At 41.6% G+C, this 23,780-nt stretch overlaps 1 protein-coding gene across 5 annotated transcripts in view; it reads right to left on the minus strand.

The window, feature by feature from the left end:
- greb1 (growth regulating estrogen receptor binding 1) overlaps positions 1 to 23,052 on the minus strand; it is a 90,401-nt gene extending 67,349 nt beyond the window's left edge. For 2 of the 5 annotated variants that reach the window (XM_045714802.2, XM_045714791.2), the window contains exon 1: positions 22,885 to 23,051. The gene's annotated coding sequence lies outside the window, so the exon portion shown is untranslated. Of the gene's footprint in view, positions 1 to 22,884 lie in introns of all 5 variants that reach the window. The other 3 variants (XM_045714796.2, XM_045714811.2, XM_045714795.2) reach the window with 2 other exon arrangements.
- Between the last annotated feature and the right edge of the window lie 728 nt (positions 23,053 to 23,780).

Genomic DNA, 23,780 nt, shown 5'->3' on the forward strand with positions numbered 1-23,780 from the left:
TTCCTGGGGACCTTCAATGCTGCAGACATTTTTTGGTACCCTTCCCCAGATCTATGCCTCGACACAATCCTGTCTCGGAGCTCTACGGACAATTCCTTCGACCTCATGGCTTGGTTTTTGTTCTGACATGCACTGTCTATCATGACACAAAGCGAGACCCAGATGCAGACACAGGAGGCAGATGGTTGGAGTCTTACAATAGTTATTAATCCAATAGGGTAAGGCAAGAGAATGGTCGTAGACAGGCAAAAGGGTCAAAACCAGTTCATATTCCAAAAGGTACCGAAGGGCAGGCAGAATCAAGGTCAGGGCAGGCAGGATGGTCAGACAGGCAGGAAAGTAGTCCAGAGTCAGGAAGGGGTCAAAACCGGGAAGACTATCAAAAAGAGAAAAGCAAAAGGAGTACGGGAAAAACACGCTGGTTGACTTGACTAACATACAAGACGAACTGGCACAGCGAGACAGGAAACACAGGGATAAATACACTGGGGAAAATAAGCGACACCTGGAGGGGGTGGAGACAATCACAGGAACAGGAGAAACAGATCAGGGCGTGACACCATCAACTGTGGGACCTTATATAGACGTGTGTGCATTTCCAAATCATGCCCAATCAATTGAATTTGCTACAGGTGGACTCCAATCAAGTTGTAGAAACATCTCAAGGATGATCAATGGAAACACATGAGCTCGATTTTGAGTCTCATAGCAAAAGGTGTGAATACTGATTTAAAGGTGATATTTCTATTTAAAAATGTTAATAAATGTACAAAACTTGTTTTCACTTTGTCATTATGGGGTATTGCGTGTAGATTGATGAGGAAAATGTTTTATTTAATACATTTTAGAATAAGGCTGAAACTTAACAAAATGTGGAAAAAGGGAAGGGGTCTGAATACTTTCCGAATGCACTGTATATATCAATGAATTGGCAAGGGCACTACAACAGTCTGCAGCACCCGGCGTCACCCAACTAGAATCTGAAGACAAATGTCTACTGTTTACTGATGATCTGGTGCTTCTGTCCCCAACCAAGGAGGGCCTACAGCAGCACCTAGATCTTCTGCACAGATACTGTCTGACCTGGGCCCTGACAGTAAATCTCAGTAAGACAAAAATAATGGTGTTCCAAAAAAGGTCCAGTTGCCAGGACCAAAAATACAAATTACATCTAGACATTGTTGCCCTAGAGCACACAAAAAAACTATACATACCTTGGCCTAAACATCAGCACCACAGGTAACTTCCACAAAACTGTGAATGATCTGAAGGGCCAAGAAGGAACATACATTTGACATACCAATTAGGATCTGCCAAAAAATACTTGAATCAGTTATAGAACCCATTGCCCTTCATGGTTGGGAGGTGTGGGGTCCGCTCACCAACCAAGAATTTACAAAATAGGACAAACACCAAATTGAGACCGCATGCAGAATTCTGCAAAAATATCCTGTGTACAATGTAAAACACCAAATATTGCATGCAGAGCAGAATTAGGCTTAAACCCGCTAATTATCAAATTACAAAAGAACTGTGCAAACTAGAATGCTATTTGGCCCTATTTGGCAGAATACCTGACCACTGAGTCTGACCCAAAATTAAGGAAATCTTTGACTATGTACAGACTCAGTGAGCATAGCCTTGCTATTGCGAGAGTCCGCCATAGGCAGACCTGGCTCTCAAGCGAAGACAGGCTATGTGCACACTGCCCACAAAATGAGGTGGAAACTGTGCTGCACTTCCTAAACTCCAGCCAAATGTATGACCATATTAGAGACACATATTTCCCTCAGATTACACAGACCCACAAAATTTTCAAAAACAAATCCAATTTTGATAAACGCCCATATCTATTGGGTGAAATACCAGTGTCCAATCACAGAAGCAATATTTGTTACCTGTTGCCACAAGAAAAGGGCAACCAGTGTAGAACAAACACCATTGTAATACAACCCATATTTATGTTTATTTATTTTCCCTTTTGTACTTTAACACTGAATATAGACATAATATGACATTTGAAATGCATTGTTCTTTTGTAACTTTTGTGAGTGTAATGTCTACTGTACATTTTTTATTGTTTCACTTCTATTTCACTAGCTTTGGCAATGTAAATATATGTTTCCCATGCCAATATATTCCCTTAAATTGAAATTGAATTGAGAGAGTGTGAGAGAGAGAAAGAGAGAGAGAGAGAGAGAGAGAGGGAGAGGGGTGGAAAGAGAGAGCCAGAGATTGAGCGAGAGAGAGCTTTTGTACTTCACTTGATTTGGCAATGTAAACATATGTTTCCCATGCCAATAAAACCATTAAATTGAATTGAGTGAGAGAGAGAGAGAGAGAGAGAGAGGTGGAGAGAGAGAGTGAGAGCAGGAGAGAGGTGGACAGCGAAAGAAAGAGAGAGAGAGCAAACCTGGTGGCCAACTACAAGAAACGTCTGACCTCTGATTGCCAACAAGGGTTTTGCCACCAAGTACTAAGTCATGTTTTGCAGAGGGGTCAAATACTTATTTCCCTCATTAAAATACAAATCAATTTATAACATTTTTGACATGCATTTTTCAGGATTTTTTTGTTGTTACTCTGTCTCTCACTGTTCAAATAAACCTACCATTAAAATTATAGACTGATCATGTAACGTTCGTCGTATGGATTAGACCAAAATGCAGCGGGAATGTGTATACTCATCTTCTTTTATTTAGAAGAAATGTGAACACTGAACAAAATAACAAACACCGACGAAGACAGTCCTGTAAGGCAACACGCTATACACGGAACAGGACACAACTACCCACAAACACAGTGACAAAAACCCCTACTTAAATATGACCTCCAATTAGAAGCAACGAAGAACAGCTGCTTCTAATTGAAGGCCAAACCAAAAACCCTGAACATAGAAATAGACTAAATAGACACAGACATAGAAATATACTAACATAGAACATTTTCCCACAAAAAACTAAACACACTAAACAAACACCCCCTGCCACGCCCTGACCAAACTACAATAACAAACAACCCCTTTTACTGGTCAGGACGTGACAGATCATTTCTTTGTCAGTGGGCAAACGTACAAAATCAGCAGGGGATCAAATACTTTTTCCCCTCACTGTAGACATAATATGACATTGGAAATGTCTTTATTCTTTTGGAACTTTTCCGAGTGTAATGTTAAGTGTAATTTTTTATTGTTTATTTCACTGTTGTTTATTATATATTTAACTTGCTTTGCCAATGTAAACAAATGTTTCCCATGAAAATAAAGCCCCTTAAATTGAAATTGAGAGAGCGAGAGAGAAGAGGGGGAGAGAGAACAGAGAGAAAAACATGGTCTTTACTACAAGCTTTTAAAGACTTCCCTTTCCTCAGACAAGGACTCTGGCATTCACGCACACATACATACACCCCCCCACCCGCACGCACACACACACACACACACACACACACACACACACACACACACACACACACACACACACACACACACACACACACACACACACACACACACACACACACACAGAGCAGCGGCAGACTCTGGCGCGGTGGGTGTCTAATCTCCAGCTTAATAAACAATCAGCTCCACAGTCACAGTCAGGTCGCCCTAACCTAGACAGCCTGCTCGGCTCAGCTCGCCCCCAACACACACACACGCACATGCACACGCACACACGCACACATGCACATACAGACACACAGACAAAGCAAGCACTAGTGAGTGACCATGGCCAGCATTACAGACTACTTCGACTCATTATCACAGACTACTGGCGCCGACAGAGATGGTCGCCTCGCTTCGAATCGTTAGGAAACTATGCAGTATTTTGTTTATTTCTTAAATTGTTACCCCAGGAAATCTTAAGTCTTATTACGTACAGCCGGGAAGAACTATTGGATATAAAAGCGACGTCAACTTACCAACATTACGACCAGGAATACAACTTTCCCGAAGCGGATCCTCTGTTTGGACCACCACCCAGGACAATGGATTTAATCCCAGAGGCCGACCCAAGGCAGACGGAGCGGCCTCCTGGTCAGGCTCCGTAGACGTGCACATCGCCCACCGCTCCAGACGTGCACATACCCGCCAATGTCCAGTCTTTTGACAACAAGGTAGACGAAATTCGAGCAAGGATTGCCTTCCAGAGAGACATCAGAGATTGTAACATTCTCTGTTTCATGGAAACATGGCTCTCTCAGGATATGTTGTCGGAATCGGTTCAGCCACCAGGCTTCTCCATGCATCACGCCGACAGAGATAAACACCTCTATGGGAAGAGGAAGGGCAGGGGTGTATGCTTCATGATTATCGACTCATGGTGTAATCATAACAACATACAGGAACTCAAGTCCTTCTGCTCACCCGACCTAGAATTCCTCACAATCAAATGCCGACTATATTACCTTCCAAGGGAATTCTCATCAGTTATCGTTACAGCTGTGTACATTCCCCCTCAAGCAGACACCAAGATGGCCCTAAAGGAACTTCACTGGACTCTATGGAAACTGGAAACCATATATCCTGAGGCTGCATTTATTGTAGCTGGGGATTTTAACAAAGTAAATTTGAGAACAAGGCTACCTAAATTCTATCAGCATATTGATTGCACTACGCGTGGGGGTAATATACTTGACCACTCCTACTCTAACTTCTGCGATGCATACAAATCCCTCCCCCGCCCTCCATTTGGCAAATCCAACCACGATGCCATCTTGCTCTACCGTCTCATAGGCAGAAACTCAAACAGGATGTACCAGTGACTAGAACCATTCAACGCTGGTCTGACCAATCGGAATCCATACTTCAAGATTGTTTTGATCACGCAGACTTGGATATGTTCCTGTCAGCCTCAGAGAATAACATCGACCTATACGCTGACTCAGTGAGTGAATTTATAAGGAAGTGCATTGGAGATGTTGTACCCACTGTGACTATTAAAACCTACCCTAACCAGAAACCGTGGATTGATGGCGGCATTTGCGCAAAGCTGAAAGCGTGAACCACCACATTTAACAATGGAAAGAGATCTGGGAATATGGCTGAATATAAACAGTGTAGTTATTGTCACGTCCTGACCAGTAAAGGGGTTATTTGTTATTATAGTTTGGTCAGGACGTGGCAGGGGTAATTTGTTTTATATGGTTTTGAGTGTGTGTTTATGTAGAGGGGCGTTTTATTCATGTTTCTGGGGTTTTTGGTTTAGTTCTATGTTGTACAGTTCTATGTCTGTTTCTAGGGTGTTTATTTCTATGTTTAGTATTTGGGATTGGGGCCTTCAATTGGAGACAGCTGATTATTGTTGCCTCTGATTGAAGGTCCTATAATTAGGAGTTTGTTTGTTTTGGGGATTGTTGGAGATTGTTCTTTGTATAGCTGTGTGTTGCCTACAAGACTGTTGGTCGTCCGTTTATCGTTTTCGTGTTTTGTTTTGGTGAATAAAAATGAGCATACACATACCCGCTGCGCCTTGGTCCAATTCATACGACGGCCGTGACAGTTATTCCCTCCGCAAGGCAATCAAACAAGCGAAATGCCGGTACAGGGACAAAGTGGAGTCGCAATTCAACGGCTCAGACACGAGACGTATGTGGCAGGGTCTACAGGAAATCATGGACTACAAAAAGAGAACCAGCCACGTCAAGGACACCGACGTCACACATCCAGACAAACTAAACACCTTCTTTGCCCACTTGAGGATAATACAGTGCCACCATCGCGGCCCAGTAACAAGAACTGAGCCCCCCCCCTCCTTCTCTGTGGCCGACATGAGTAAAACATTTAAACGTGTTAACCCTCCCAAGGCTGCTGGCCCAGACGGCATCCCGAGCGGCATCATCAGAGCATGTGCAGAGCATGTGCAGACCAGCTGGCTGCAGTGATTACGGACATATTCAATCGCTCCCTATCCCAGTCTGCTGTCCTCACATGCTTCAAGATGGCCACCATTGTTCCTGTACCCAAGAAGGCAAAGATAACTGAACTAAATGACTACTTCTGTCATCATGAAGTGCTTTGAGAGACAAGTCAAGGATCATATCACCTCCACCTTACCGGCCACCCAAGACCCACCTCAGTTTGCATACCGCCCTAACAGTTCCACAGACGATGCAATCGCAATCACACTGCCCTATCCCATCTGGACAAGAGAAATACCTACACTAACGTTCAAAAGTTTGGGGTCACTTGGAAATGTTCTTGTTTTTAAAAGAAAGGCACATTTTTATGTCCAATAAAATAAAATGTATTAGAAATACAGTGTAGACATTGTTAATGTTGTAAACAGTGAAGGGGCAACATCGGGATGCTGGCCTTCTAGGCAGAGTTCCTCTGTCCAGTGTCTGTTCTTTTGCCCATCTTAATCTTTTCTTTTTATTGGCCAGTCTGAGATATGTCTCTTTTTTTGCAACTCTGCCTAGAAGGCCAGCATCCTGGAGTCGCCTCTTCACTGTTGACTTTGAGATTGGTGTTTTGCTGGTACTATTTAATGAAGCTGCCGGTTGAGGACCTGTGAGGCGTCTGTTTCTCAAACTAGACACTCTAATGTACTTGTCCTCTTGCTCAGTTGTGCACCGGGGCCTCCCACTTCTCTTTTTATTCTGGTTAGAGCCAGTTTGCACTGTTCTGTGAAGGGAGTATTACACAGCATTGTACGAGAAGTTCAGTTTCTTGGCAATTTCTCGCATGGAATAGCCTTCATTTCTCAGAACAAGAATAGACTGACGAGTTTGTCACGTCCTGATCAGCAGATGGAGCTATTGTATTAGTTTTGGGGTCAGGACGTGGCAGTTTTGTGTGTGTGAATGTTTGTTGGTGATTGGGACTTCCAATTGAAGGCAGGTGTGTTGCGTTGCCTTTGATTGGAAGTCCTATATAGGTGTGTGTGTTTTTCTTTGGGGTTGTGGGTAGTTGTTTTTGCACTGCGTTTGTAGAGCCTGTAAAACTGTTGCTGTCGTAAGCTCTGTATATTGTTTTGTCAAGTGGATGCTTTACTCCTTTTTTGGTAATTAAAATATGAGTATTCACATTCTCGCTGCGCCTTGGTCCTCTTCTCTCCAGTACGACATTTTCCGTGACGAGTACGACATTTTTTGTGACAGAGTTTCAGAAGAAAGGTCTTTGTTCTGGCCATTTTGAGCCTGTAATCGAACCCACAAATGCTGATGCTCCAGATACTAACTAGTCTAAAGAAGGCCAGTATTATTGCTTCTTTATTCAGGACAACAGTTTTCAGCTGTGCTAACAAAATTGCAAAAGGGTTTTGTAATGATCAATTAGCATTTTAAAATGATAAACTTGGATTAGCTAACACAACGTGCCATTGGAACACAGGAGTGATGGTTGCTGATACTGGGCCTCTGTACGCCTATGTAGATATTCCATTAAAAATCTGCCGTTTCCAGCTACAATAGTCATTTACAACATTAGCAATGTCTACACTGTATTTCTGATCAATTTGATGTTATTTTTATGGACAAAAAAATTTGTTTCTTTCAAAAACAAGGACATTTCTAAGTGACCCAACTTTTGAACGGTAGTATATGTAAGAATGCTGTTCATTGACTACGGCTCAGCATTCAACACCATATTACCCTCCAAACTCATCATCAAGCTGGAGGCCCTGGGCCTCAACCACACCCTGTGCAATTGGGTCCTGGACTTTCTGACGGGACGCCCCCAGGTGGTGAAGGTAGGAAACAACATCTCCACCTCGCTGACCCTCAACACTGGGGCCCCACAAGGGTCCATGCTCAGCCCCCTCCTGTACACCCTGTTCACCCTCGACTGCGTGGCCATGCACGCCTCCAACTCAATCATCAAGTTTGCAGACGACACAACAGTAGTGGGCTTGATTACCAACAACAACGAGACAGCCTACAGGGAGGAGGTGAGGGCACTCGGAGTGTGGTGTCAGGAAAACAACCTCTCACTCAACGTCAACAAAACAAAGGAGATGATTGTGGACTTCAGGAAACAGCAGAGGGAGCACCCCCCTATCCACATCGAAGGGACACCAGTGGAGAAAGTGGACAGTTTTAAGTTCCTCGGCGTACACATCAATGACAAACTGAAATGGTCCACCCACACAGACAGAGTGGTGAAGAAGGCGCAACAGTGCCTCTTCAACCTCAGGAGGCTGAAGAAATTTGGCTTGTCACCCAAAACCCTGACTAACTTTTACAGATCCACAATTGAGAGCATCCTGTCGGGCTGTTTCACAGCCTGGTACGGCAACTGCTCCACCCTCAACCGCAAGGCTCTCCAGAGGGTGGTGCGGTCTGCACAACGCATCACCGGGGGCAAACTACCTGCCCTCCATGACACCTATAGCACCCGATGTCACAGGAAGGCAAAAAATATAATCAAAGACAACAACCACCCGAGCCACTGTCTGTTCACCCCGCTATCATCCAGAAGGCGAGGTCAGTACAGGTGTATCAAAGCTGGGACCGAGAGACTGAAGAACAGTTTCTATCTCAAGTCCATCAGACTGCTAAACAGCAATCACTAACTCAGAGAGGCTGCTGCCTACATGGAGACCCAATCATTGGCCACTTTACCAAATGGATTTTACCAGTCACTTTAAACCATGCCACTTTAAATAATGACACTTTAATAATGTTTACATATTTTACATTACTCATATCATATGTATATACTGTATTTTATACCATTTATTGTACCTTGTCTATGCCGCTCGGCCATCGCTCGTCCATATATTTATATGTACATATTCTCATTCACCCCTTTTAGATTTGTGTGTATTAGGTAGTTGTTGGGGAATTGTTAGATTACTTGTTAGATATTACTGCACTGTCGGAACCAGAAGCACAAGCATTTCGCTACATTCACATTAACATCTTCCAGCCACGTTGTATGTGACAAATACAATTTGATTTGATTACTACAACTCACTATTACAGACTACTTAAACTCACTACTACAGACTCCTACAACTCACTATTACAGACTCCTTAAACTCACTATTACAGACTACTTCAACTCACTATTATAGATTACTACATCTCACTATTACAGACTACTACAACTCACTATTACAGACTACTACAACTCACTATTACAGACTACTATAACTCACTATTACAGACTACTATAACTCACTATTACAGACTACTATAACTCACTATTACAGACACCTACAACTCACTACTAGACTACTTCAACTCACTATTACAGACTACTTCAACTCACTATTACAGACTACTTTAACTCACTAATACAGACTACTTAAACTCACTATTACAGACTACTTCAACTCACTAATACAGACTACTTAAACTCACTAATACAGACTACTTAAACTCACTAATACAGACTACTTAAACTCACTAATACAGACTACTTCAACTCACTATTACAGACTACTTTAACTCACTATTACAGACTACTTCAACTCACTAATACAGACTACTTAAACTCACTATTACAGACTACTTAAACTCACTATTACAGACTACTTAAACTCACTATTACAGACTACTTAAACTCACTATTACAGACTACTTAAACTCACTATTACAGACTCCTACAACTCCCTACTACAGACTACTTCAACTCACCATTACAGACTACTACATCTCACCATTACAGACTACTACATCTCACTATTACAGACTACTACATCTCACTATTACAGACTCCTACAACTCACTATTACGGACTCCTTAAACTCACTATTACAGACTACTTCAACTCACTATTATAGATTACTACATCTCACTATTACAGACTATTACAACTCACTATTACAGACTCCTACAACTCACTATTAGACTACTATAACTCACTATTACAGACTACTATAACTCACTATTACAGACTACTTAATCTCACTATTACAGACTACTTCAACTCACTAATACAGACTACTTAAACTCACTATTACAGACTACTTAAACACACTATTACAGACTACTTCAACTCACTATTACAGACTCCTACAACTCACTACTACAGACTACTTCAACTCACCATTACAGACTACTACATCTCACCATTACAGACTACTACATCTAACTATTACGGACTCCTTAAACTCACTATTACAGACTACTTCAACTCACTATTATAGATTACTACATCTCACTATTACAGACTATTACAACTCACTATTACAGACTCCTACAACTCACTATTAGACTACTATAACTCACTATTACAGACTACTATAACTCACTATTACAGACTACTTAATCTCACTATTACAGACTACTTCAACTCACTAATACAGACTACTTAAACTCACTATTACAGACTACTTAAACACACTATTACAGACTACTTCAACTCACTATTACAGACTCCTACAACTCACTACTACAGACTACTTCAACTCACCATTACAGACTACTACATCTCACCATTACAGACTACTACATCTAACTATTACAGACTCCTACACCTCACTACTATAGACTACTTCAACTCACTATTACAGACTACTTAAACTCCCTATTACAGACTCCTTAAACTCACTATTACAGACTCCTGCAACTCACAACTACAGACTACTTCAGCTCACTATTACAGACTATTACATCTCACTATTACAGACTACAACTCACTAATACAGACTACTAAAACTCACCATTACAGACTACTACAATTCACTACATATTACAATATATACACTCACTACTGCATTCTACTACAACTCACTACAATGCCTTCAGAAAGTATTCATACCTCATGACTTATATATCAACAAAGAAAATATGTTACAGCCTGAATTCAAAATGGATTAAATATATTATTATTTGTATTTATTTATTCTCACCCATCTACACACAATACCCTATAATGACAAAGTGAAAACCTTTGATTTTAGAATTTTTTGCAAATTTATTGAAAATGAAAGTCAATGCTTTGTAGAAGCATCTTTGACAAGCGAATACAGCTGTGAGTCTTTCTGGGTACAGTTGAAGTCGGAAGTTTACATACACTTAGGTTGGAGTCATTAAAATTCATTGTTCAACCACTCCACACATTTCTTGCTAACAAACTATAGTTTTGGCATATACTTTGTGCATGACACAAGTAACTTTTCCCAACAATTGTTTACAGACAGATTATAACTCACTGTATCACAATTCCAGTGGGTCAGAAATTTACATACACTAAGTTGACTGTGCCTTTAAACAGCTTGGAAATTCCAGAAAATTATGTCATGGCTTTAGAAGATTCTGATAGGCTAATTGACATAATTTGAGTCAATTGGAGGTGTACCTGTGGATGTACTTCAAGGCTTACCTTCAAACTCAGAGCCTCTTTGCTTGACATCATGGGAAAATCAAAATAAATCAGCCAAGACCTCAGAAAAAAAGTTGTAGACCTCCACAAGTCTGGTTCATCCTTGGGAGCAATCTCCAAATGCCTGAAGGTACCACGTTCATCTGTACAAACAATAATACGCAAGTATAAACACCATGGGACCACGCAACCGTCATACCGCTCAGGAGGGAGACGCGTTCTGTCTCCTAGTGATGAACGTACTTTGGTGCGAAAAGTGCAAATCAATCCCAGAACAACAGCAAAGGACCTTGTGAAGATGCTGGAGGAAACAGGTACAAAAGTATCTATGTCCACAGTAAAACGAGTCCTATATCGACATAACCTGAAAGGCCGCTCAGCAAGGAAGAAGCCACTGATCCAAAATCGCCATAAAAAAGCCAAACTACGGTTTGCAACTGCACATGGGGACAAAAATCATACTTTTTGGAGAACTGTCCTCTGGTCTGATGAAATAAAAATAGAACTGCTTGGCCATAATGACCATCTTTATGTTTGGAGGAAAAAGGGGGAGGCTTGCAAGCCGAAGAACACCATCCCAACCGTGAAACACAGGGGTGGCAGCATCATGTTGTGGGGTGCTTTGCTGCAGGAGGGACTGGTGCACTTCACAAAATAGATGGCAAGGAAAATGATGTGGATATATTGAAGCAACATCTCAAGACATCAGTCAGGACAATGACCCCAAGCATACTTCCGGGAGTTGTGGCAAAATGGCTTAAGGACAACAAAGTCAAGGTATTGGAGTGGCCATCACAAAGCCCTGACCTCCATCCTATAGAAGATTTGTGGGCAGAACTGAAAAAGCGTGTGCGAGCAAGGAGGCCTACAAACCTGACTCAGTTACACCAGCTCTGTCAGGAGGAATGGGACAAAATTCACCCAACTTATTGTGGGATGCTTGTGGAAGGCTACCTGAAACATTTGACCCAAGTTAAACAATTTAATGGCAATGATACCAAATACTAATTGAGTGTATGTAAACTTCTGACCCACTGGGAATATGATGAAATAATTAAAAGCTGAAATAAATCATTCTCTCTACTATTATTCTGACATTTCACCTTCTTAAAATAAATTGGTGATCCTAACTGACCTAAGACAGGGCATTTTTACTAGGGTTAAATGTCAGGGATTGTGAAAAACTGAGTTTAAATGTATTTGGCTAAGGTGTATGTAAACTTCCGACTTCAACTGTAAGTCTCTAAGAGCTTTCCACACCTGGATTGTGCAACATTTGTCCATTATTCTTTTCAAAATTCAAATTGGTTGTTGATCACTTCTTTGCAACCATTTTCAGGTCTTGTCATAGATTTTCAAGTAGATTTAAGTAACTCGGCCTGTCAGAAACATTCACTGTCTTTTTGGTAAGCAACTCCAGTGTAAATTTGTCCTTGTGTTTTGTCCTGCTGAAAGGTGAATTCATCTCCCAGTGTTTGTTGGAAAGCAGACTGAATCAGGTTTTCCCCTAGGATGTTGCCTGTGCTTAGCTCCATTCCATGCATTTTTTATCCTGAACAACTCCCCAGTCCTTAACAATTACAAGGATACCCATAACATGATGCAGCCACCACTATGCTTGAACATATGGAGAGTGGTACTCAGTAAAATGTTGTATTTGATTTGCCCCAAACATAACACTTTGTATTAAGGACCAAAAGTGAATTGCTTTGCCACAATTGTTGCAGTATTATTTTAGTGCCTTGTTGCAAATAGGATTCATGTTTTGGAATATTTTTTATTCTGTACAGGTTTCATTCTTTTCACTCATTCATTTAGGTTAATATTGTGGACTAACTACAATGTTGTTGATCATTCCTCAGTTTTCTCCTATCACAGTCATTAAACTCTGTAACTGCTTTAAAGTCACCATTGGCCTCATGGTGAAATACCTGAGTGGTTTCCTTCCTCTCTGATGCCTGTATCTTTGGATGCCTGTATCTTTGTAGTGACTGGGTGTATTGATGCACAATCGAAACTGTAATAACTTCACCACGCTCAAAGGAATATTCCCCATCCAACCTGACAGATCTTGAGAGGATCTGCAGAGAATAATTGGAGAAACTCTCTAAATTCAGGTGTGCCAAGATTCTAGCGTCATACCCAAGAAGGCTCGAGGCTGTAATCACTGCCAAAGGTGCTTCAACAAAGTACTGAGTAAAGGGTCTGAATACTTATGTAAACGTGATATTTCCATATTATTTTTTTCAAAAACCATTTTTTTCTTTGTCATTATGGGGTATTGTGTGTAGATTGATGAGTGGAAAAAAACAATTTAATACATTTTAGAATAAGGCTGTAACCTAACTAAATGTGGAAAAAGTCAAGGGGTCTGAATACTTTCCGAAGGCAGTGTATACAGTCACTACTACATTCTCTATACATACTAAAGGCGTCAGCATGCTTCGGTTTGGCTATCCGAACCGAAAGAGTGTGCTCATATACTCCCTTAAAAAACCTTCACTTGAAAAACAAGAAAAAAATAGGCAATAGCACTGGTTGTCCATTGTGAGATGCCGTAGCCAGTATACACTCCTCAAAACAGTCTGAATTAATCTAAGATACAGTGCAGTCAAAGATTTCTATAACTAAACCAAGATAGACCACAGCCTGTCATTTCCAATGGTGGGCAGAACAAGCAAGGAGGTGGGCAGAGCCAAGCACGAGCTAGCGAGATCCTATTGGCGAGTTCGAGCAGACATCTGCATATTTCCATTCGGGAACACCTCCTCTGTGAAGTGCGCGTGTGCAATAACTCAATTCGCCATTGCACTCCTTCTAAACAACGCGATTTAAAAATAACTTTTGCAAAGGGTAAAGTCTACAAAACCTTGTCCACTCTGTTCATAACAGATTCTAGTTTTGGGAACAGAAAACTGTATTGAGATCAAATGTTTCATCGATCAGAAAATGTGCAGAATGTCAGCCAAAATCGACCTCATTCCATCTTCTCCCACTGCCGGCCAGAGGGCTACCAAATATGGTAGTGAGTGGAAACGCTAAGCGGATGCTTCATATTTATACATCCGGTAAAATATCTGTCTCATTGTTCTATCTGTGGTGCAGTCAGAGCTATTGACTCCAGTCATGGAGGTCAGTGTGGGGAAAGCACAAGATGAAAGACACACACACACACATACGAGCACACACACACATACACAACCGCCAACACAAAATCCATATTGGGCTTTACAATCATTTACAAAAAGACTTAGACATCTATTTCAAATGACAAAAAATTAAATGACAGTAAGGATCTTTAAAAAGAACTTGCAGTGTTTTGTGTTGGCGGTTGTCCTATCTGTCTGTGGTAATGCGTAATGCTACTTTCTGGTGAGGTTTAATACACTGGGCCAGTTTATGAGGAAAGGAAGAGAACGAAGACAAAACAGTGAAATGACCAGAGCAAGAAAAGTCATCATCACACCTCTAAATTCACAGAATGGAGAGTTTTCAAAAGGAGAGAAAGAGAGGAAAAGAGAGGGAGGGCAGGAGATAAAAGGAGAGGTGCACTGATGGCACTTTGGGGCATTAAATAGCCCCTCACTCCCCCTTGCCTCAACCCCTGACAGGGAGGTAGCAGTTTCTTTCATCTTTCCCTCCCCGCCTCTCCATCTCCTCCCTTTCTTCCTCCTCTTTCTTTCCCCCACTGAGAGCAGTAGCACTATTGCGCCTGTTTATGCAGGCAGATTGCTCAAGAGTGACTTCAAAATTGGACATCTATGCATGTCCTGAGGACGTCGGGAAATGCTTTCAAAACCGTCTGCTAGGGGCAACAGGGAAGGTTATTACCATTAAGTAGGGTTGGGTTTTGCTAGGGCGATGGGGTGAAGGATGGGTCTAATCCCATGACTCTGGATCAGAAGGTTATGTGTTCGATCCCAGTGGTGGACACTTGTAAAATGGTTTTTGTTTTAAACCTATCCCAAACCTTAACCCCTACCTTAACCATTCAGAATGAGTGACTAAACTTAATGTTTTAACCCTATCCAAAATCTTAACCTTCTAAATTTGATGTTTGGAGAAATGGAACAATACTGACAGGAGGAGTCAACGCAGGATGTCAAAAACACTTTGAAATGTGATGTTTAGAGCAATTTAGGAATTTGACGTTTGGGGAAACGTGGAGGAACATCTAATTCTGCAGTGAGACTGTGAGAGCATGTTTTGTTTATGACCCTTCTCTCTGTCACACACACATTTCAGTCTTGTATTTAAGAGCCTCTACACCGCCTTGTCAAACAGCGCTTAAAACTCAGCTTTTCTACCGATCTCAACCTCACATTACACATCACAGAGTGGAGATGCTGCCTATCATAAGTATATTTTATGGTACATTTTATTAAAATAGTCAGTTATAACATGGATAGCACTCTTAAAGGAAAATCCCACTCAAAAACTATCTTTTGGTATTTGTTTCATTAGGCCATTGTTGACATATTCCCCAAATGTTTTACACTCTTAGAAAAAAAGGTTCTGAAAGGGTTATTTGGTTTTCCCCATAGGATAAACATTTTTGGTTCCAAGTAGAACCCTTTGAGTTCCATGTAGAGGGTTCTAAATGGAACCCAAAAGGGTTCTACCTGGAATCAAAAAGGGTTCTTCAAGGGGTTCTCCTATGGGGACAGCCGAATAACCGTTTTAGGTTCTAGATAGTTTGTTACAGGTAGAACCCTTTTGGGTTCCACAGAGGGTTCTACATGGAACCCAAAAGGGTTCTACCTGAAACCTAAAAGGGTTCCCCCTGGAACCAAAAATGGTTATACTATGGCGACTGCCATAGTGTACTCTGAGATGCTTTGTACATATGGGGAATGATCTCCCTTGGAAAATAAGTCTTTGATGCCATCAATGGGACTTCCTGGTAAGAATACATCTGATAGATGAAAGTAGACTGTGTCAGTGTGGGATCTCTGTCCTATGTCAGTGTGGGATCTCTGTCCTGTGTCAGTGTGGGATCTCTGTCCTGTGTGTGTTCTCACACTAACAAGCAGACACTGGCCTTTTAAAGAGTAGAAGGGAGGTGGAGAAGAAGAGCATTATAGGCTTTTATCAATCTATAAGAGCAGGGCCTAAATTACACACACACGCGCATTCATGTGCACACACACACAAACACATGCCAACAAGATCTCATGGTTTTACCAATTTGATTTCAGATTTTGATGTTCGTCGATGTTTCTCCAAACGTCAAATTTCGAAGTTCTCCAAACGTTACATTTCAACCTCTCTGGGATATGTGGGATGCTAGCGTCCCACCTCGACAACAGCCAGTGAAATTGCAGGGCGCCAACAGAAATCTCATAATTAAAATTCCTCAAACATACAAGTATTATACACCACTTTAAAGATAAACTTCTTGTTAATCCAGCCACAATGTCTGATTTCAATAAGGCTTTTCGGCGAAAGCACACCATGCGATTATGTTAGGTCAGCGCCTAGCCACACAAAACCATACAGCCATTTTCCAACCAAGGAGAGGTGTCACAAAAGACAGAAATAGCGTTAAAATTAATCACTTACCTTTGATGATCTTCATCTGATGGCACTCCCATGACTCCATGTTAGACAATAAATGTGTGTTTTGTTCGATAAAGTTCATCTTTATGTCCAAAAACCTCATTTGCAATTGGCACGTTATGTTCAGAAATGCATTGTCTCAAACAAACATCCGGTGAAAGTGCAGAGAGCCACATCAAATTACAGAAATACTCATCATTAACATTGATAAAAGATACAAGTGTTAAACATACAATTAAAGATAAACTTCTCCTTAATGCAACCGCTGTGTCAGATTTCAAAAAAGTTTTACAGTAAAAGCACACCATGCGATTATGTTAGGTCAGCGCCTAGCCACAGAAAACCATACAGCCATTTTCCAACCAAGGAGCGGTGTCACAAAACTCAGAAATAGCGTTATAAATATTCACTTACCTTTGATGATCTTCATCGGAATGCACTCCCAGGATAAATGTTTGTTTTGTTCGATAAAGTTCATAATTTATGTCCAAATACCTCCTTTTTGTTCGCTCGTTTAGTCCAGTATTCAAATGCAGACGAAAAGTCAAAAAAAGTTCCATTAATGTTCGTAGAAACATGTCAAACGATGTATAGAATCAATCTTTAGGGTGTTTTTATCATAAATCTTCAATAATATTCCAACCGGACAATTCCTTTGTCTTTAGAAATGAAAGGGAACGCAGCTCACACTCATGGCCGTGCGCAAGACTTAGCTCATGAAATTCTGCCAGACCCCTGATTCCAACAGCTCTTATTCTCTCCCCCTTCACACTAGAATCATGACAAAACGTTCTAAAGACTGTTGACATCTAGTGGAAGCCTTAGGAAGTGCAATATGACCCCACAGACACTGTATATAGGATAGGCAATCCAATGAAAAACTACAAACCTCAGATTTCCCTCTTCCTGGATGGATTTTTTTCTCAGGTTTTTGAAACTTCAGAGTGTTTTCTATCCAAATCTACTAATGATATGCATATTCTAGCTTTTTGGCCTGAGTAGCAGGCAGTTTACTCTGGGCACCTTATTCATCCAAGCTACTCAATACTGCCCCCCAGTCCCAAAGAAGTTTTAAGTTTGGGAAAGGGTTACGGTTACAAAAGAAACAACTGGACAGTTAAGTTTAGGCATTATTACCTAATGGTTAAGTTAAGGTTTAGGATAGGGCTACCACAGAAAACACTTGCCGATTAAGTTTAGCAAATATCATACCCCCTTAAAAATGCTAACCTCCTCTGTTATTGTAATGGGGAGAGGTTAGCATGTCTTCGGGGTATGATATCAAATGCTAACCTCCTCTGTTATTGTAATGGTGAGAGGTTAGCATGTCTTGGGGGTATGATATAAAATGCTAACCTCCTCTGTTATTGTAATGGTGAGAGGTAAGCATGTCACGATTCATTCAGGACAATCCGTAATCGTGGTAGCATCCACATGTCCTGTAGGCTCAGTGGACACAAAAGGTCTCTCACAGGGGTCAGGGAGGGTTAAAGGTCAGGGGCTAAAGAGATAGCCAGAGGTTGTTCTCTCAGCACCAACCCATTCTCGTCAGGCTTCTGACCTCTAACCCCTGAACCCTCAAGTGCGTGCGCGCACACACACACACCACACACACACACACACACACACACACACACACACACACACACACACACACACACACACACACACACACACACACACACACACACACACACACACACACACACACACACACACACACACACACAGTTATAACCTACTAAAGGATCACATTACAGGCACAGCCAGATGCATTCAGAGCTACTCCCTCTCAAGGCATGAGCTAGGAAATGTTTGTTTGTTCTTTGTGTGTGTGTGTGTGTGTGTGTGTGTGTGTGTGTGTGTGTGTGTGTGTGTGTGTGTGTGTGTGTGTGTGTGTGGGTGTGTGTGTGTGTGTGTGTGTGTGTGTGTGTGTGTGTGTGTGTGTGTGTATTTCAGTGTATGTGTGTGTGTGTTGTGTGTGCGCAGTGTGTGTGTTTTTTATTTATTTTTGTGTCAGTGTCAGCTGGTGAATATGGCAGCAGGCAGCTCTTTGAAACGGAGCTGAATACTCTGAGGCCAACCCCTCGTGAGATGGGAATCCAGCTTAGCAGATACTACAACATTACTGACTCTAAACAAACACGTTCTTTCACTGTTTCCTCAATAGCTTCTTGGATCAATGTGCCCAGCCAGGGACACAAGCTGCCCAGGAGGGATAGGGATGTGGAATAGGGAATATAAGACAAGGAATATGGAATAGAGGTTGTTCCCAGAAAACACTCTGAGGCAGCTCTCTGAACTTCCTTGAAATGGTACACAGTGGCGCTCTTAAGTATCTTTCTCAAATAAACCAAAAAGTAATTATATATACTATGTAAGTGCCATGTAATGGAATCTTTGCTACATCTCATTAGTCCTACATTGGTACATTGATTCTCTGTTCTCTGTTCTCTCTCTCCCTTTCCCTCTCTCAGACTCAAACTGTCTCTCTCTTTCTCCCCCCCTTTCTCTCTCTCCTTTCTTACCCACCGTCTTCCTGCTATCTTTTCTCTGCCTCTTCTATCCCCAAGTCCTCTCTCTTCCCTTTCCTACCGTCTTGCACTCTCTCTCACTCTCTCTCGCTCTCCATCCCCCCATGAGTGTTTGTCATCTCACTCTAGTGTTAACAGGAATAGCTGTTCCTCAGTGACACACATATCTGTGTCATCTAGGCTGTCTGGGTCTGTGTCATCTAGGCTGTCTGGGTCTGTGTCATCTAGGCTGTCTGGGTCTGTGTCATCTAGGCTGTCTGGGTCTGTGTCATCTAGGCTGTCTGGGTCTGTGTCATCTAGGCTGTCTGGGTCTGTGTCATCTAGGCTGTCTGGGTCTGTGTCATCTAGGCTGTCTGGGTCTGTGTCATCTAGGCTGTCTGGGTCTGTGTCATCTAGGCTGTCTGGGTCTGTGTCATCTAGACTGTCTGGGTCTGTGTCATCTAGGCTGTCTGGGTCTGTGTCATCTAGGCTGTCTGGGTCTGTGTCATCTAGGCTGTCTGGGTCTGTGTCATCTAGGCTGTCTGGGTCTGTGTCATCTAGGCTGTCTGGGTCTGTGTCATCTAGACTGTCTGGGTCTGTGTCATCTAGGCTGTCTGGGTCTGTGTCATCTAGGCTGTCTGGGTCTGTGTCATCTAGGCTGTCTGGGTCTGTGTCATCTAGGCTGTCTGGGTCTGTGTCATCTAGGCTGTCTGGGTCTGTGTCATCTAGGCTGTCTGGGTCTGTGTCATCTAGACTGTCTGGGTCTGTGTCATCTAGGCTGTCTGGGTCTGTGTCATCTAGGCTGTCTGGGTCTGTGTCATCTAGGCTGTCTGGGTCTGTGTCATCTAGACTGTCTGGGTCTGTGTCATCTAGGCTGTCTGGGTCTGTGTCATCTAGGCTGTCTGGGTCTGTGTCATCTAGGCTGTCTGGGTCTGTGTCATCTAGGCTGTCTGGGTCTGTGTCATCTAGGCTGTCTGGGTCTGTGTCATCTAGGCTGTCTGGGTCTGTGTCATCTAGGCTGTCTGGGTCTGTGTCATCTAGGCTGTCTGGGTCTGTGTCATCTAGGCTGTCTGGGTCTGTGTCATCTAGGCTGTCTGGGTCTGTGTCATCTAGGCTGTCTGGGTCTGTGTCATCTAGGCTGTCTGGGTCTGTGTCATCTAGGCTGTTTGGGTCTGTGTCATCTAGGCTGTCTGGGTCTGTGTCATCTAGACTGTCTGGGTCTGTGTCATCTAGGCTGTCTGGGTCTGTGTCATCTAGACTGTCTGGGTCTGTGTCATCTAGGCTGTCTGGGTCTGTGTCATCTAGGCTGTCTGGGTCTGTGTCATCTAGGCTGTCTGGGTCTGTGTCATCTAGGCTGTCTGTGACACAGACTATATTAAAGTGGGGTTTAAAATATCTTTGTGACCCACCAAATAGACAAAACCATCAAACACAAGCCAGTCTTTAACAGCGATCCAAGTGTCAAGCCATAACCCCCCCCAGACCAGTATGTCCAATCCAGAGAGAACAATACAAGCATCCTACTTTCGTTTGCACCTAATATTCTCTGGTTACTGGATGGTTCCCTTCCCAGCATGGTGAAAAAACAGACCTCATCTCCTTTTTACTGTAAATATTATATTAGACCTCATCTCCTTGTTACTGTAAATATTATATTAGACCTCATCTCCTTGTTACTGTAAATATTATATTAGACCTCATCTCATTGTCACTGTAAATATTCTAATGTTGTCCTCATCTCCTTGTTACTGTAAATATTATATTAGACCTCATCTCCTTGTCACTGTAAATATTATATTAGACCTCATCTCCTTGTCACTGTAAATATTGTAATGTAGTCCTCATCTCCTTGTTACTGTAAATATTATATTAGACCTCATCTCCTTGTTACTGTAAATATTATATTAGACCTCATCTCCTTGTCACTGTAAATATTGTAATGTAGTCCTCATCTCCTTGTTACTGTAAATATTATATTAGACCTCATCTCCTTGTTACTGTAAATATTATATTAGACCTCATCTCCTTGTTACTGTAAATATTCTAATGTAGTCCTCATCCTCATCTCGTTGTTACTGTAAATATTCTAATGTAGTCCTCATCTCTTTGTTACTGTAAATATTCTAACGTAGTCCTCATCTCCTTGTTACTGTAAATATTCTATTGTAGACCTCATCTCCTTGTCACTGTAAATATTGTAATGTAGTCCTCATCTCCTTGTTACTGTAAATATTATATTAGACCTCATCTCCTTGTTACTGTAAATATTATATTAGACCTCATCTCCTTGTTACTGTAAATATTCTAATGTAGTCCTCATCCTCATCTCGTTGTTACTGTAAATATTCTAATGTAGTCCTCATCTCTTTGCTACTGTAAATATTCTAATGTAGTCCTCATCTCCTTGTTACTGTAAATATTCTAATGTAGTCCTCATCTCCTTGTTACTGTAAATATTATATTAGACCTCATCTCCTTGTTACTGTAAATATTCTAATGTAGTCCTCATCCTCATCTCGTTGTTACTGTAAATATTCGAATGTAGTCCTCATCTCGTTGTTACTGTAAATATTCTAATGTAGTCCTCATCTCCTTGTTACTGTACTGATTCTAATGTAGTCCTCATCTCCTTGTTACTGTACTGATTCTATTTCTGGCAGCAGCAGCTCTGTCCATAGCAGCAGGATGGAGACAACTAGACTCTGGCCTTGAGAACAGTCTAGGAGATAAACACAAAGCTTGTGTTGTCTACACACACACACACACACACACACACACACACACACACACACACACACACACACACACACTATAAAATAGTGACTATATTCAGGATTCAGAAGTTAAATGTGCAACATAGGCTATCAGACATGCATTTCAATCATTTCTGCGTACTTATTTTACTTGCTTCCTAATTCGTAGGCCTACTTGCTAATCAAGTAACATAAGTAAGGATCAGATATTCAACTCCTCATCACTGTGGAGATTATTGTAGGCTACAATCCTAAAAACACCTCTGAATTTTACTCATAAAAAAAAGAAACTCAAGGCTCAAAACATTGAAACTCAAAACATTAAAACTCAAAACATTGAAACACAAAACATTGAAACTCAAAACGGTGAAATTCAAAACATTAAAGTACCATATGGGAGTGTCAATATATACTTGTGAAAATCTCCCATTATATTCTCTATGGAACACGTGTAGGCTAGTTGCGCGTCTTGTTTTTGAATATAATTTAAATGGGTTGTTAAATGTAATAGCTGTAACGTCAGATTTCAAATAACCTATTATGTCCCCTAATGTTTAATTGTCGGTTCTTCCGAACGAAACTCTTGGTACATTGTAACAACATGTGTTACAACAATGTAACAACACTATCCTAATATATTACTTATGCAGATCAGACAACGGCCACGCAGCAAGCTGTGTCCGAAGGGTCCCTCCATAATATTAGCAGCCACAAACGTGAGTCAGAGAACACTCACATTTGCAACTCGATGTGCCTCAGACACACAAATAAAAAAATTAAGTCAACTTACCTGCAAATCAAACTGATAATGCCGATACAAATCCAATAGCGACTTGTTAAATGATTAGGTCCATATCTCCGCGAGTAGACGTGCGGTCATCCGGTCAGTGTAGAGTGGAAGAACTGGGTGACTTGGACTGACACTCGTGTAATCCCCTGATCCCCTGGAGCAGGGATGGGCAATTTTGTTGGGGGTGGGGGCCACAAAAAACCTGAACTCCTCATAGGGGGCCGCAGTAGCTCGCGGGTCTGCATACCCACATCCGTACCACATTGCTGCATTTGTTAAGTTTTAGAGTTAATTTCGTGCAATTCTGCAGTTTTAAAGATTGTGTTCTACACATTTTGCCATGGGGGAGAGAGAATAATTGTGCAATTGTCATTTCATGCAATTGATCTCATTGTGCCGAGAGGAAAATGAGCTGTTTTAGAGCTAATTTCCTGCAGTTCTACACATTGTGCCATAGGGTGGAGAATAGTTTTTAATATGACAACTGAGTGAGACTGTCTAACACCAGGCCGTCTAGCACCCAGGCCGGTAATTCGACCATGATAACAAGTTTAGATAGCTGGCCGCGAAACTACACTACGAACCCAACGCACCATTAGATTACTACATTACAGTATAGGACTGTTAACCGTGTAAACCTATGCTACAAGTTATTTTACGGATGCTAGTAGACCAGAGTGTAGCCTATTTTATATATGAGATATTCGATAAGAAGCTAATGCTCTCCACCCTATGGCACTTTCTGGAAAATGATGAGTTAGCCTATCCTATGCAATCACCTATGTTACCGCCAAGGTCACCGTGCCATGCTTACCTTGACCGATAAAAACGTATTGGAACTTCGAAGTCAGCCTCTTAACTTTTTAAACATGAAGGAGGTTCTGTCTCCTTGCGAT

This window comes from Salmo salar, chromosome 01, assembly GCF_965601325.2.
Source record: "Salmo salar chromosome 01, fSalSal1, whole genome shotgun sequence".
NCBI classification, from domain to species: domain Eukaryota; kingdom Metazoa; phylum Chordata; class Actinopteri; order Salmoniformes; family Salmonidae; genus Salmo; species Salmo salar.